The following is an 11,030-nucleotide window of genomic DNA, read 5'->3' as shown; positions in this document are numbered from 1 at the left end:
ATCCTAGTTGTTTATCAACTTGGTTGGAGCCATAAATCAATCTTTGAGATTGATAGGTAAAATTCTAAACACCCTATGGTTTAATTTTTTATTACTACACAAGTGCTCGGATCTCTTTTGTTAAATTTTTAAAATATCCGCTGCGTTTTCGAGCACGAGTTAATCGATCCCCTTCAGTTGTATCCGAGCCTAGGTTACTCTTTTTTGTAGTATTTGTTGGATATTATGTTGAGGTCAATTTCTAACCGCATGAGAAAATCAAGATTTATCAATTTTGGGGATATTTTTATAAAATATTTTTTTTATGGTCCTAGGGGCAGCCGTGGGCTGCCCCATATTTTTTAATAATAAAAAAAAAAATTGGCTGGAATCCGGCGATGGAGTTTCGGTGACGACTATGACGACTTGAGTTTTTTTTTCAAAAGGTGTTTTGGAATATCATGTGTCATAGGCCCTAAATTGTTAAATACATTATAGTTGATTTTTATGAAAAATTAAACTTTATAATATGTGATTTTTCTCATAAAATAAATAGTTAAAGTGTGACTTTGATTATTTATAGTAAATTGTGATTTACAAGAAATTCAATTATAAATAAATTAATTTGAAAGTAAACAAAGGTGTTTGTTTATTTTGTTAATTTATTTTATAATTGTGGTGGTTAGTAATTGGACCAAGATATATAATATTTGATCAATTGATTATTGAGATAATTCATTGATGGTGTATGATATGTGATATTGTGCATGAAGGATGATCAAAAGCCCAAAACCAATTTGCTAGGTGTATGCTAGGATATTTTGTGTTGAATGGTTGTAATAATTATCAAATTATAAAGTGGGCTTGGTTTATGGCCCGTTCCCACCCCATGAGATGTATCCCTATTTGCCATGGATATTTTAATGTAAAATATTTGATAGTGAAAGTTCAAGATTGGAAGATGGTGGGACATGATGAATTATGAAGATCCAAGAGATGTAAATATTGAAAGCTTATGTAATTGTTGCATTTGCATCCCGTGCATTACCTAGGATTGGACCTTGGCCCGTGTTTGGCTCACACGGGCCGAATAGTTTTGGGGCGATTGATCATCCTTGTTAATGAGTATGTACGTTATTATTTTATAATAACAAACTTGCATGAATCCGGCAAACATACGATCAAACATGGCGATCTTTAAAATTAATGATGAGACCTTTTCAAAAATTAAAAAACCCTCATTTTGAATTAGATTCAAAATTTATATCAAGCCCGAAAAGGGGAATTATAAATTTGGTTATAATTTACATGTCTTCCATCGACAATGGATGCATGACAAACGCTACCCGTATTCAATGCTCGACTCATATTATTGGGGGGGCTTGGATGCCGGAAAGTTGTGACATCCATTGACATGGTGATGTGAACTACATGGAACTCCCATGACTTCGGCTCATATTATTTGGGTAACTCATGGCGACCGTCCATTAAGGTTCGACACCGATGGGTAAGGCTTGACGCGTAAAGATGAACGGCGTCATTTTATTGGGTCCTAATCAAGCGTGAGACAAAATTTTACGTAAGGGTTGCATGGAGATGCAATTGGAAACTACCTTTTAGAAATTATGATTGGCTGATTTTATTCGGGATCATGATTGGCTAATTGGACCTTATGTACCTACTGAGGAAAGGAGTTTTCCGTTTTTATTAGAGGGTAGTGAAAATGTCAAAACAGTTGGAGTAAAAATTTATAAAGTTAAAATCCATACTTTATATCTTATTAAATATTTTAAAATAGTAATTGACATTTATCTGTTATTATTTTTCAGTACAAAGTTTTTGACAATGTCATCAATTCGCAATCCGCTATCTACAATACTCGACAAACATATACTGACCGGTCCAAATTACCTTGATTGGCTAAGAAATCTAAAAATTGTCTTAAACTCGGAAAAGATTGCATATGCACTTGAAAAGTTGAAACGACCCTAACTCTATAATTATTAAATAAATATGCGGAAAATTTTTTTCTTTTTATACTTACTAAATAAAATATGTACATATATGCCCATACATATATGCACAGAATAAAAAGTTTTAAAATAAATAAATAAATAAATAAACAATTAAATACTTAAATAAAAATGCATTCTTTAAAATAAAATAAATATCTGAGTCAAATATTTAATTAAAAGTACTGCATAAATAAAATGATTAAAATTTGCATGCACTAACAATATTCCATAAAATATTCAAAGTTCCCAACCACTGAAAAATAATATAAAATGTAACGTGCTGACATAAATAAAACATGCATGTGACTCAGACATCTATCACGGTCACGGAGTCACTGCATGTCCGCTCATACATCCTCGCTTCCGGTGAGTACAACATCATCCTCAACGTACTCACCTGCACCATACCAGTGTAGTGAGCCTAGAGGCCCAACATGCTAACATAACAAGGGTTTAAAATAATTTAAAACAATTAAATACTAATACATACATATACATGAATGAGCATGCTTAAAAATTACATAACATAACTTAACTTAATTAAACTTAAATAACATAATACATAACATTGTTGAGCAATTAATTTTCTAACATCGCATGGTTGTATCCGTAGTGTAACCTTAAATCATACATTAAATACTGATCAGCGTGGAAAACAACGTACGTGGAGGTGACGAATCACCTCTTAAATCGGCAGTAAACTGCCCTTCAATAGGTCACATATGGGGACGAATCCCACTTAAATTGTCACACTACTTCAACTTCCAACATAAAATATTTTATTATTGTTCAACCTTAAACATTTAATTATGCATAAAATTATTTCATGAATGCGTGTACTTAATTAAAATGTGTGTCCTTCATATATATTTAATTCAAATTTCTTACTAACATATAAATATTAAAATAACTTCAATGCATAAAAATAATTAAATATATAATCAGGACACATGCAATTTTCTCATGGATTGTACTGGACTGCTAGCCCTAACACTCAAGCACATTTACTTAAATCTGGCCCATTAACATACTTAAGCCCAATAAAATTGATCTAAGCCCAATTAAATAATTAAAGCCCATAAATAACCAATTCTGGCCCAATGGGCCCAAAAGCCCAAAGACTGGCCCAATAATTTTCATGGGCCCTAAAGCCATAAAAATTATTGGACTCACTTAATTAAATTAATTAAGCCCAAATAAATTATCTTAGCCCAAAATAATTAAATGGAGCCCAATAAAATTTTAAGATTTAATTAGGCCCATTAAACCCTTAATTAAACTTAAAAACTTAAAAATAAAAAATACCCGAGCCCAACTAACCTAACCCGGACCCGGACCCAACTAACTTGACCCACTTAATTCCAGACCCGACCCGGACCCAAGACCCGACCCGGAAACAACCTGGAGCCCTAAACCCGATCACCCTATGCCCTAATCTGCTGCGGCCGTGAGAAGCAGCCACTCCTTGGCTGCTGTCGGCCTGCTCCGGCCGCCCCTGGCCGGAGCGCCACCGCCCAGACGTAGCCCACGTCTGGGCGGTCCTAACCTGCCCCTAGACCCAACCCCATGCAGCCCAAGCCACTGAACCCGAAGCCTCTTCCAACAGCCCTAACCTGCGCAGCCCAAGAGCCGAAACTGCCTCCAGCCCTCTCCTGGCTATTTTGGCTCGGTCTCTTCGAGACACCCAGATTCAAGCCACCCTCACCTAGCCTATTAACCCCTGGACAGTAGCTGGACGCCCCATGGTTGAAGAAAACGTGAGCAAGATGGAATGAATACATAAACAAAGTGCATAACAATCAAAAGCCAACATTTTTCTGAAAATTTCTTAAACCTTTCGGTGTATACACGACACACACATACTGATATCTGATAGGTACAAAACATAGGGAAGAATTCATGCCTTTCACCGTAGACTAAGAGAAAAACCGAAAGTGAGACGATTCCGGGACGACGGGGCGACGACGATGAACTTTGGACCTTCAAGACCGAGGCTATGGAGTTTTCTTGGGGATGACTGGCCGAAGAAGAGGATGAATAGGGAATGGGTGTCGGCTGCTGCTTGAAGACGTGGGCTTGGGTTTGGGTAGATTAGGTTTTTTAAAATAATTAAAATTAGGTAAATAGATAATATAATTAATTAGGTTAGTAATATACAAAATAATATAATTTAAAATCCACCTAAAAAAGATTTAAATCTGATATTAAATCATAAATCCCGAAATATTAAATTAGGGAATTTTTAAAGATAATTAAAAATCAATATTTTGGCTTATTTTGAATAAAAACAGGCTCCTAAAATTATATAAAATTAAATACTCAAAATAGTGAGGTATTAAAACTCAAAATAATATTTTTGGGCTCTTAAAAGGCTCATGAAATAAATTGGATAGAAAGTTGTCATCTCGTCCGTCCACGGTCCCGTCAACGCGATAAAATAATTAAAATACTATAAATCATAAAAATCACTAATTATGGGTTAAATGCTTAAAAATAAATTAAATCATGCACAAATAATTCACATAATTATTTAACCCATAAATCATAAATTTAAATAATTAAATACCCTAATTATGCATGCGGATTTACGTATTTAAAAATACCGGGTGTTACAAAAGTCGCCCCCTACTGAGGCTCCGACTGGTTGTAGCCCTGCTGAGCTACAAATTTACAAGGATTGGTGTGACCATGACTTCAAAGCCAAGTTTTATATGCAAGCTTCTATGAATGATGAGCTTCAGCGACGTTTTGAGAGTGCAAAGCATGCTGCTGAAATTCATTTGCATCTCAAATAACTCTTTGGTGAACAAACACGCCCACTTCGACATGCGATTGCCAAGGAGCTAATCACTTTGGGCATGCGAGATGGGGCTTCGGTCCATGAGCATGGCCTGAAGTTGATTGGACTCGTGGAGAAACTCGTTAGCATGGATCTTGTGCTACCAACTGAGTTGACCACAGACGTGTTGCTCTTGTCACTTCCTAACTCATTTGATCCTTTTGTGGTGAATTTAAACATGAACAAGTTAGATCCAACCCTTGAGGAGTTGGTTAACATGCTTGTTACGTTTGAATCCACAATCAAGAAAGAGAAGTCGGTTCTTTATGTGGGATCTTCATCTGGTTCAAAGAATAGACCACGTGGGAAGGGAAAGAAGTGTTCTTTCCATGCTCCCAAAAATAATATGCCCTTGAAGAGGCAAGCTCCGAGTCCCGTTGTGGTATCCACACCAGTTAAGGCTAACAAGATTAATGACGTCTGTCATCATTGCAAGAAACCTGGACATTGGAAGCGTAATTGCAAAGAATATCTAGACCAGAATAGTTCTGGAAAAGGTATGTTCTACATTGAAGTAAACATTTCACTTAACTCTTCTTCTTGGGTATTAGATACCGGCTGTGGCTCACATCTCTGTAATGATTTGCAGGTGATGGCAAGAAGTAGGAGACTTAGGGATGGTGAGACCTTCTTGAGGATGGGCAATGGGGCAAGAGTTGCTGCCAAAGCTATTGGAGATGTTTACTTATTGTTGGACAATGATTTTAAGTTATGTTTGAGAGATGTTTTGTTTGTATCAGATTTGGTGAAAAACATTGTTTCCATTTCTATGCTTGATAAATATGGATATTCTTATTTATTTGGCAAAGGTGTTTGCAATATTTACAAGAATGAATGTTTAATTGGTACAGGACAATTGGAAAACGATCTCTATAATTTAAAATTGAAAGATATTCCTATGTTTAATGTCCAAGTGATATCAACAACATCCAAAAGAAAACAAGATACTCTAAATCCAGCACACTTGTGGCATGCTCGATTAGGTCATATATCTTTTAGAATGATGAACAAGCTAGTGGGAGAAGACATGTTTGATATGTCTGATATTAATTCTCTTACTACATGTGAACCCTGTCTAAAAGGAAAGATGACCAAAATTCCCTTTAAGGGCAATGTGGAGCGAGCCAAGGGACTGTTGGATTTGATCCATACAGATGTATGTGGTCCACTTAGCATCACCACTAAGCACGGACATTCTTACTTCATTACCTTTACCAATGACTTCTCTAGGTATGGGTATGTGTATTTGATGAAATACAAATCTGAAGCTTTTGAAAAGTTCAAAGAATTCAGAAATGAAGAAACAATTGGGACGAAGCATCAAGGCACTTCGATCGGATCGAGGTGGTGAGTACTTGAGTGCTGAATTCCAACAGTATCTTAAGGAGAATAGGATTCTCTCGCAGTTGACTCCTCCTGGTACACCTCAGTTGAATGGTGTTTTGGAACGTCGTAACCAGACTTTAATGGACATGGTTCGGTCTATGATGGGGTTCACGGAGTTACCGCCATCCTTTTGGGGATATGCGCTTGATACAGCGGCACTGTTGTTGAACAATGTCCATTCAAAGGCAGTTGATAAGACACCATATGAGATATGGATGGGAAAGCCTTCTAAGTATTCTTATCTTAGAATATGGGGGTGCTCTACTTATGTGAAGCAGACAGTGGGAGATAAATTGGATGCTCGATCCATTTTATGCTACTTCGTGGGATATCCAAGGAATTCGGTTGGATATTATTTTTATCATCCCAAAGAAACAAAGGTGTTTGTTTCTAGGAATGCGACCTTCTTGGAGAAGGAATTTCTATTGGATAGAAAATGGGAGATGATAGAACTCGAGGAAGTTCGAGAAACACCCACGATTGTGGAACCCACACCCGAACAGCCAAGAGAGGAGATACAAGTTCCTAGAAGATCCGAGAGGATCTCGAGACCACCTGTGAGGTATGGTCTGCTTCTTGAAGAGGGACCTGATGAGCCAGATCATGGATGTGATCCAAGAACCTTCAAGGAAGCGTTATCTGATGCCGATTCATCCAAGTGGCTTGAAGCTATGGAATCTGAGATGAATTCCATGTATTCGAACCAAGTGTGGAATCTTGTGGATCCACCTGAAGGAATTGTTCCTATAGGGTGTAAATGGATTTACAAGAGAAAGCTTGGGACGGATGGGAAGGTCGTGACCTTCAAGGCTCGATTGGTAGCAAAAGGTTATACTCAAAGACAAGGAGTTGACTTTGAAGAAACTTTTTCTCCAGTCGCAATGTTCAAGTCTATAAGGATTATGCTAGCCATTGCCGCATGGTACGACTATGAAATATGGCAGATGGATGTGAAGACAGCTTTTCTTAATGGGGATATTAAGGAAGAAATTTACATTTCTCAACTTGAAGGTTTCACATCTATCGGAAGTGAGCATAAAGTATGCAAACTTCAAAGATCTATTTATGGTCTCAAACAGGCATCTAGGAGCTAAAACCTAAGATTTGATGGTACAATCAAAGAGTTTGGGTTTACTAAGAATCCTGAGGAACCATGTGTATATAAGAAGGTCAGTGGGAGTGCTGTGGCATTCCTGGTACTTTATGTTGATGACATTCTACTCATTGGAAATGATGTAGGAATGTTACAATCAACTAAAGTATGGTTATTGAGTAAGTTCTCAATGAAGGATTTGGGTGAAGCATCTTTTGTATTGGGAATACAAATCTATCGGGATAGATCGAAAAGATTGCTTGGGCTTACCCAGTCGAGATACATTGATACCATCGTGAAGAGGTTCTCGATGGATGAGTCTAAGAGATGACATCTTCCAATGTGTCATGGCGTGTCTCTATCCAAGTCCATGTCTCCCAAGAATGATGCAGAGATAGAGACGATGACACGCATTCCATATGCATCTGCAATTGGTAGTATCATGTATGCAATGATATCTACACGTCCTGACGTGGCTTTTGCACTAAGTGTTACAAGTAGATATCAATCGAACCCTGGTCTTCCACACTGGAAAGCTATGAAAGACATTCTCAAGTATTTGATAAGGACTAAGAATATGTTCTTGGTTTATGGGGATGGAGAACTAAAATTGGAAGGCTATACCGACTCTAGCTTCCAAAGCGATGTTGATGATTCGAAGTCAACTTCCGGTTTTATATTCATGCTCAATGGTGCTGCTGTTTGTTGGAAGAGTTCCAAGCAAAACAGCACTGCAGATTCAACCACTGAGGCAGAATATATTGCTGCATCCGATGCTGCAAAGGAAGCTGTTTGGATTAGGAATTTCATCCAAGAGTTGGGCGTTATTCCTAATAGAGTTGATCCAGTCCCGGTGTACTGCGACAACACTGGTGCCGTTGCTCAGGCAAAAGAACCAAGGTCTCATCAGAAATCCAAACATGTACTGAGAAAATACCATATCATCTGGGAAATTATGGAACGAGGAGATGTCTTGTTAGACAGAGTCGCCTCCTCAGATAATGTTGCTGATCCACTAACTAAGCCTTTACCAGGACCATTGTTCGAAAAGCATCGCGAATCAATGGGTTTGAAGAATATGGGTAGTTGGCTCTAGTGCAAGTGGGAGATTGTTAGAGTAGGTTCCCGTCGAGCCAATGTGTTGGCCGATGGTCCTTGTGAGAACTCTTGTATGACAATCTTTATTTTAATAATATTTCACATTATTTAATTTGGCAAATCTTTATCTATATACCCATGCTAGTTGCATAGATAAAGCCCTTGAATATACAAATAGTAGAAAGAATATGAGATAGTCATGTGATGACTATCATGAAACTCATATTTGGAATACTGTATATTCTAAACTGTTCCTAGTCGATTCAGCCGCCATAAAGAAGGATAAAGGCCGCTCGAGCTTGAGACTAGTATTTGCGATGTGAGTACCATGTTTCATTGGTAGGGGACATGGAGATGTCCAAGCATGCAAATAGGTGCTCCTTGTAGAGTGCACTGAACAACCCTCCCTAAAGGACTTTCCAAGTGGTTATCACTTATCGAGTGGAGAAGTCCTAGTTTATGGTTGTACACCATTAGTCCTTAAGACCTGGGACAACATGGTGACTCTATATGCTAGTGCTTCACTTTGACTTGTTTACCGACTCATCTGGGGTCATCAGGTGGCAATGTTGGGTGTTGTGATGAAACATATAGGAGTCAATGCATTGTAGTCGGGGATTCACCGCTTACCTACGGGTATGGATATCCTATGTAATCTCATGCATACGTAGCTTGAAATCTCTGATCAGAGTAGGTGGTAATTAAGAAAGGGGTTTCTTGAATTACACCTTCGATGTAACTACGGCATGACACATAGTTATCGATTCAATGACAACTCTCGATAAACCAATGGTTGTCGAATCGATCGGGATATATGAGTTGAAGGGACCGTACTGTACGCTAACCATAATTGATTGGTTCTTGCAGGCACTATCATTTGATACCTAGAGAGTCACGTAATCGATACTGCTAGACATTTACATGATTGGTTGGGTACTATCAGACTTGAGTTTTCTGACGTTCTTATTATCAATGTGTTGATCAATAAGAATGGAGCTATATAGGGTATGCTCATATAAGGGACTTTTTGATCCCGAATCACATAGAGATGTGAACCCACTGCTAGTTGTATCAGTGAACCATTGAGGGTCACACAAGTACTAGCTTTCTAGATCCCGTTGAGATTAAAATAAGTTCAATATGTTGAACAACTTATAAAGGAGTTTATAAGTAAAATAAATTAGAAGTTTGACTTCTAAATTGGAGAATGAATGGAATAAGTAACTTTTAATTTGTGAATGTGTTCCAAGATTAAAAGTTGACTTAAAATAATTAGTTTATGAAAATGGTGATTTTCTAAACTATTATTTTGAACTTAGTTAATTAATTCAAGTGTTGAATTAATTTAACACTAATTGACATTTTAATGAACAAATAATTAAACAATATTGAGTCTAGTAGAGCTCAAATAAAATAGTGTTATATAATTATTGTTACTAGTGTACTTGAATAAGTTCAAGTTTAAATTTAATTAATTGATTAAACTTAAATGGGTTTAGGTTTAATAATTAATTAAAATAAGTTCAAAAACATTTAAATATATATATTTATATATTTATATATATTTGAACGTGTATATATATATATATATATATATATATATATATATATATATATATATATATAATATGTATATGTGTGTGTATGATGGAATATGAAGGGTTGTGTTGAATGGCACAATTCTCATGCATGACCTCTTGTGTGCTTTGACCAAGATAATATAATATACACACATACACAACAATTCATTCATTCCAATTCCTTGAGGTGGCCGAACACTTTGAGTGAATTTCTCTTCAAGTTTTTTTTAATTTTGAGGGAGAAAGAAAAGAAATCTCATAGCAAAATTCTCAAAATATTCTAGTTCATATTTAGAGCGGATCTAGATCGTCTAGTCGTGGACCTAATTTGGAGGCTCGAAGTATTGAATCCATTTTGAGCAAGGAGTGATCTTGGAAGCTTGTAGATTGAGTCTACCTTTTTCAAGAGCCTAGTTGTTTATCAACTTGGTTGGAGCCATAAATCAATCTTTGAGATTGATAGGTAAAATTCTAAACACCCTATGGTTGTTTAATTTTTTATTACTACACAAGTGCTCGGATCTCTTTTGTTAAATTTTTAAAATATCCGCTGCGTTTTCGAGCACGAGTTAATCGTTCCCCTTCAGTGGTATCAGAGCCTAGGTTACTCTTTTGTGTAGTATTTGTTGGATATTATGTTGAGGTCAATTTCTAACCGCATGAGAAAATCAAGATTTATCAATTTTGGGGCTATTTTTATAAAATATTTTTTTATGGTTTCGGGCAGCCTATGGGCTGCCCGAAGGGGTCCTAGGGGCAGCCGTGGGATGCCCCATATTTTTTGATAAAAAAAAAAAAAAATTGGCCGGAATCTGGCGACGGAGTTTTGGTGACGACTATGACGACTTGAGTTTTTTTTTCAAAAGGTGTTTTGGAATATCATGTGTCATAGGCCCTAAATTGTTAAATACATTATAGTTGATTTTTATGAAAAATTAAACTTTATAATATGTGATTTTTCTCATAAAATAAATAGTTAAAGTGTGACTTTGATTATTTATAGTAAATTGTGATTTACAAGAAATTCAATTATAAATAAA

The sequence above is a fragment of the Henckelia pumila genome, chromosome 2 (assembly GCF_033568475.1).
Source record: "Henckelia pumila isolate YLH828 chromosome 2, ASM3356847v2, whole genome shotgun sequence".
Lineage (NCBI taxonomy): Eukaryota > Viridiplantae > Streptophyta > Magnoliopsida > Lamiales > Gesneriaceae > Henckelia > Henckelia pumila.
Note: the sequence above shows the minus strand (reverse complement) of the source record.